At 36.2% G+C, this 6,417-nt stretch overlaps 1 pseudogene; it reads left to right on the forward strand.

Annotated features, from left to right (window-relative positions):
• Positions 1–1,208: 1,208 nt before the first annotated feature.
• On the forward strand, positions 1,209–2,735 carry LOC143655436 (methylmalonate-semialdehyde/malonate-semialdehyde dehydrogenase [acylating], mitochondrial pseudogene; annotated as a pseudogene).
• Positions 2,736–6,417: the final 3,682 nt, after the last annotated feature.

Raw genomic sequence — 6,417 nt, forward strand, 5'->3', positions numbered from 1 at the left:
GACCTGACTTTTTGTGGGTGTTCTGACCAACTATTCACCCAGATAGTAAAGAATATACCCTCTACCTTAAATACTATGAGATGGCCAAACATGTAACACCTATCACAGATGAGATTTGGAGAAGTTCATTAGGTAAATATGCTCACATCCAAGAGAATGAAGACACCACATGTCATGTAAGTACTGAACACTATTGCACTTGAGAGCAGAGTAAAACATCAGGGGTTGGGTAAAGCTGGCTTTGTAATGACAAAAAGGCTAGCTATCCCTTGGTTCCCAAGGGAGGATGCAATTGGGTTGTTTGAATAATTTCATGGGTTTGGTAGGCAACTGAAGCCCATTAGGCTGACTATGGGGTGAAAAGCAGAAGGTCTGGATGATAGAGGAATTAGCTGGGTGGTGAATTTTCCCCACCATGTGGGAGGCAGTATTTGGAAAGAGCAGAGGAACTCACAGGTAGGACTTTGGGACCTGAAGAGGCATAAGAATATCGGTGCTTTAATATTGTACCTTAATTTCAGACTTTACTATACAGTGGGATGCCAAATTTACATATTACATATTCTTTAAGTCTTAGGAAAATATTTGTTCCAGAATCATAGAAGATTGGATTGTGATTATCCCATTGATGCTTCCTATAACCTCTGCATCTTGTCAATTCCCACTAACAATTTTTTCTAATACCATATGGTGTGCTAAAGAGAATGACAAAGCAGCAGGGCTATTTGCACTCATGCAGCCCCAATTACAAAAGAATCCTTTCCAGTTTGGCCCCATTCAAAGATGAAAGTATTTCACTTCATCCGTTATTGGTTGGAGCAATATTTCTTTGTATAGAATATGCTTACTCAAAAAACAGCAGCCATGGTGTATCCTTATTAGTGATAGGAGATGCAATTTGCAATAATTTGTCCTATACTTAGATGGGATGTCCTGAGATACCCAGACTACTGAACCCCCTAAAATTTTAAGGATGTGCCAGTTTCCTGATTCTTCAGACTTAACCATCTACCATCTAGAGTACATACAAAATTTAAAACCTCCAAAGCACTTGTCACTTCTTGCTCATATGTTTTGATAATCATGCTGTCATCAATATAATGGAACATTATGGTGATCTGAAAAGCATCAAAATGACCTTGGTCTCTTAAAATGATATTATGGACAGTGCAGTGAGAAGCTGGAGAAGAGGTCCAGATTATGCATTGGTAGTTGCTGCAGCTATATGAGCCCATATCTTTCAGGTTTCTTCCAAGGTCAGCTCCAGCTGGTATCTGGCATCCTCCTTCTCCCCCTCTTCAGTGCCAACTGTAAAACTGTTCATTGATGGGAAGTTTGTTGAATCCTAAAGACAAAAATGGATTGACAGTCATAACCTGGCAACCAATGAGGTAAATTGTCAGGTCCTTCAGGCCACCAAGGCTGAAATGGATACTGGCATTGCTTCCTGAAAACAAACTTTTTCTGCATAGGCAGACACTTCAGTATTAAGCCATCTATAGGTCCTGTTTCACCATTTACAATTTATTAAAGAAAACTTGAAAGAAATTGCCAGGATAATCATGTAGGAACAAGGGAAGTTCCACAAAGCTGATGAGGAAGGAAATGTATTTTGAGGCCTTCAGGTGGTTGGGCATGCCTGTAAGAGGACATCCCTCATGCTGAGAGAAACCATTGAATCTATCACCAAAGACATGAACATTTATTCCTCCCATCAGCCCCTGGGTGTGTGCAAGCATTGAACCATTCAGTTTTCCTGCCATAATTCCCTTTTGGATATTTCTTGTAGCAATGGTGTGTGGAAATACCTTCCTAATTAAGCCAGCTGAGTGAGTCCCTGAAGCAACTATGCTTCTTGTTTACGAATGGAACATGGAACATTATCCATGGACAACATAAAGCTCTAAATTTTATTTGCAATCATCTGGATATGAAAGCAATCAGCTTTGTGGGATCCAACCAGGCAGGAGAGTACTTCCTCAAGAGAAATTCAAGATATGAAAGAGAGTTCAAGCCAACATGGGAGTCAAGAACCATGGAGTGGTCATGCCAGATGTCAATAAGGAATCGAATGGTTATGGCAGGATTTGGTGCAACTGGTCAGCACTTCAAATCTCTTCTAACAGCCATTCTTGTAGGGTAGGCCAAAGAATGGCTTCCACAGCTTGTGGAACTTGTCAAAAATGTGGATGTCAATGTAGGAGACCAACCTGGAAATTATCTTGGTCCTCTGATAAACCTCCAGACCAAATATCAAGTCTTCAATATAATAGTGGAACAAAGGAGGGAGCTTCTATCCTACTTGATGAATGAAAAATTAAAGTCTAAATTTCATATGAAAATGGCAACTCTGTTGGACCAACCATATCAAATGTCAAGCCCAAAATGACCTGTTACAAAGAAATGATTCTTGGTCCAGTTTTTATAGTACTGGAGACAGAAACATTGAATGAAGAATCAAGACTACAAATGAAAACTCATACAGAAGTGGAACTGCCGTCTTTACCAGGAATGGACCAAGGCTCAGAAATATTCCTACCTAGTGATTGTCAGAGAAATGTGTGAAAGGTCCTTATTCTAGACTTTGTGAGCGTTCTCATTCACAGACTCTTGATATTCCTTGAGGCACTGTCACTGAACAGGGCATAAAATTCTACACTCAGTTACAGATAATCACTTCTCAATGGAAAGAATATGCTACTCTTTCCTCACCTGCTGAGTCATGCCTAGAATGAGTTGTCAGAAGCAAGTTTATTCCAGACTTAGCCCAACATGAGTAATCTCCCTTTTTTGCTGACCAACTTCACTTGCTAACTTTGCATACATAATTAACCATTTCCTGGGACTGGAATACCTTGTAGTACAGATATTTTTCAGGACCATATTTGCTATATTGAAACTCTTAGTATAAATTTGAAAACAGATTTTTACCTACTTCTCATACTTTTATTTTTAAGGGAACTGTTGTAACTGTGAAATGTTTACCTGGAATCACAGTTTCAATCTGTTTTTAAAGTATTCTTACTTTTTCTGAAGACTGCAGAGAGGGGAATGTTAGTGAATGTAAAAAGTATCTTATCTTCCAGTAATTGGAAGAATTCTTGGCTGGTCTTCAAACATAGTTCTACATAAGTGCTTAAGAGGAAGAGCCCTTTGCCAAGTTTTCCTGAGCCTCTAATTTATCCCACACTAGACAAAAATAGTCCACTTCTATTTCTCCCAAAGTTGTGACAAATGTATCTGTCTTTTCTGCTCACTACCACTTTTGTTGTCAAAATGGTTCATGACCATTTTGAATTTTATCATAATCCTCAGTGATTCAGCTTCTTATAATCACTCAAGGATTCTCAGAGTTTACTGGGTAAAGCAACGTTTTACTATGTGTTCCAAGTGTTAAGTTTCAGGGTTTGTCTCAGCAATCATTAATTAATGCTTCAGTCATTAATTAAGACCTTGCAGATGAAAATTTTAGCTCAGAAATCAAGGGGTGCTCCAATCATGTAATTGGAGAAGATTCTTTCCTTGAGCAAGTCTAACTTGATATTACTTGCCTTACTACAATTTTATATATTCTTGCCTCTTGCTTGCATTTCTTTCTAGTGATACTTTTTAATGAAAGTTTTTTGTAATTTAGAGTAATTGATAAAGGGCTAAGCAATTTCAAAGCTTTTTGTAACACAAAGTAATACAAAATATGTATTAACAGATTCTACTGATACCACTAATGCAAGTGTCTTTATGCTTTTTGTTTCTTTGAGCTAAACTCTAGGTCAGAACAGAAATTGATGTGCTAGAGAGAATGGTTCCTTACTTTCTGATATGGTTACACCCAGTGAGCAAAGAGAAGACTGATTGCTCTGATAGAGAATTAACTGTTCCTCAGCCAGAGACATAGACATATGTCATTTATATTTCTGCTTCTTAATTAGTCATTTGTATAGTGCTAATCTACTACATAGAAGTCATTCAATGAATTCAGAATGGTGAAAAACTTTGAAAATATTTTTATATACTCTGAACTTCCAGCTTAATACTATCACCTGCTGGATAGAATTTCAGAATCTCAGATCACTTAAAGTGGCTGGAAATTTAACAATGGACATAAGACCCTAATGGGTCTCTTCTTTTTTGGATTTAATCTCCCTTTCTGTGTAGAATAGAAATTTATATTATGGAAACGGAATGCTGCTTGTTTTTTCTCTATCACAGCTGAAAACTGGTAGTGATAATTAATCAAAAGTTGGGTCGAATAAAACGTGGTATTGTCTAAATTTCATGTAGAGTTAAATATAATCAGAGAGACTTCTTAATTTCCCTTTTAAAAAATATGGACTAATCAGACTGGTGTTATTCTAATTGGAATCAATCTGTTTATTCATTTGACCAGTTACTTGCTGTTCTCAAGAATTTCTTGTTTCTTAGAAGAAAGAAGATCTCTTCAGTTATGGTAATGCTAGCTGCAGCTAAACATTCACTATTTTATTTTCTTCTGTGCTGTAGTGTGGACTCATTTGAAATTTCTCAGATTCTACATTGTGCTAACTGATTAATAATAATAATTTATGAATAAAAACTCCCAAAGAGAAAAATATATATTATGACAAAGAGCCAAATATGTAATTACATATGTGCTGTTGCATTCCAAGAGAATGCTGTTTCTAATTATTTCAAAAAGAGATGCAAAAGAATATTTATCAAACCAATGGCCACATATCATATAGCTAAGACTGTGTTAATCTGCTCTATCAGACCTACCACTTTTTCACCAGCTTCAACAAAAGTTACTATTGGTTGAATAGTAACGTTGTTATCCTCCAGGATCTGACTGACTTTTGTGGGGGCCAGACAGTGAATTCAATGGAGCTGTGTTGGGGACAGCCATTTATATATATTTTAGGTATGTCTGGATGACCACCAACCATCCAGAGTGCAATACAATTTTTTTCTTTAACTGACTCCTCAATTGGGTTATTGCTTGTGTATAAAAATGATTTTTGCAAATTAATTTTTTATCCCACCACCTTGCTGAATTTATTAGCTCAAGTAACTTTGTTGTAGATTTCTCAGGATTTTCCAAGTGTAGCATCATATCATCTACAAATAATGATGCCTTCCCATTTCAAATGGCTTTTATTTCTTTTTCCTGCTTAATTGATCTAGCTAGAACTTCGAGTACAATGTTGAATAATAGTAGTGACACAGGGCATCCTTGTCGTATTCCCAATCTTGGAGGAGAGCTCTCAGTCTTTCTCCATTTAGTATGACTCTGGCTATTGGTTTTTCATATATGCTCTTTATTATATTGAGGAAATTACCTTTGATTCCTATCTTTTGAAGTGTTTATCAGAAAAGGATGTAAAATTTTGTTGAATGCTGTTTCAGCATCAATCAAGATGATTTTGTAATTTTTCACTTTCAATTTATTAATGTACCGTATTACATTAATTGATTTTCTTATATTGAACCATCCTTGCATTCTTGGTATAAACTCCACTTGGCCATGGTGTATAATTCTTTTAATTTGGTGTTGGATTTCATTTGCTAGTGCTGTGCTGGGAATTTTTGCATCCATGTTCATTAGGGAAATTGGCCTATAGTTTTCCTTTCTTATAATATCGTTACCTGGTTTTGGTATTAAAATGATCTTAGCTTCATAAAATTAGTTAGGTAGTGTTCCTTTGTCCCCATTCTTTGGAAAAAGTTTGAGGAGGATTGTTGTTAGTTCTTTTGGAATGTTTGATAAAATTGCCCCATGAAGCCATCTGGCCCTGGGCTTTTCTTTGTAGGAAGATTTCTGAAAACTTATTGAATCTCTATACTGTGATTGGTTGTTGAGAACTTCTATTTCTTCCTAAGTCAGTGGAGCTTGATTGTGTATTTCCACAAATTCTTCCATTTCATCTAAGTTGTCTAGTTTGTTGGCATATAGTTGTTCATAATATCATATTATGACTTATTTCTTCAGGGTCTGTGGTAATGATCCCCTTCTCATTTATGATTTTGTTTATTTTCATCCTCTCTCTTTTTTTTCTTTGTCAGCCTTGCTAACAGCCTATTGTTTTTATTGATTTTCTCAAAGAATCAACTTTTGGTTTTGTTGAGTCTTTCTATCGTTCTTTTGCTTTCCCATTCATTTAACTCTGCTTCAATCTTTGTTATTTCTCTTCTTCTATTTGCTTTGCGGTTAGTTTGCTGTTCTTTCTGAAATTTCTCCAGGTGGCGTAAGTTCTCAATTTTTTCTCCATCTTGTTTTTTAATATAGCCATTTAGGGCAATAAATTTCCCTCTCAGCACAGACTTTGCTGCATTCCATATGTTCTGATAAATTGTGTTCTCATTTTCATTCATCTCCAGACAGCTGCTGATTTCTCTAGCAATTTCTTCTTTGACTCACTGGTTGTTTAAGAGTATGTAATT

This window comes from Tamandua tetradactyla, chromosome 14 (assembly GCF_023851605.1).
Source record: "Tamandua tetradactyla isolate mTamTet1 chromosome 14, mTamTet1.pri, whole genome shotgun sequence".
Lineage (NCBI taxonomy): Eukaryota > Metazoa > Chordata > Mammalia > Pilosa > Myrmecophagidae > Tamandua > Tamandua tetradactyla.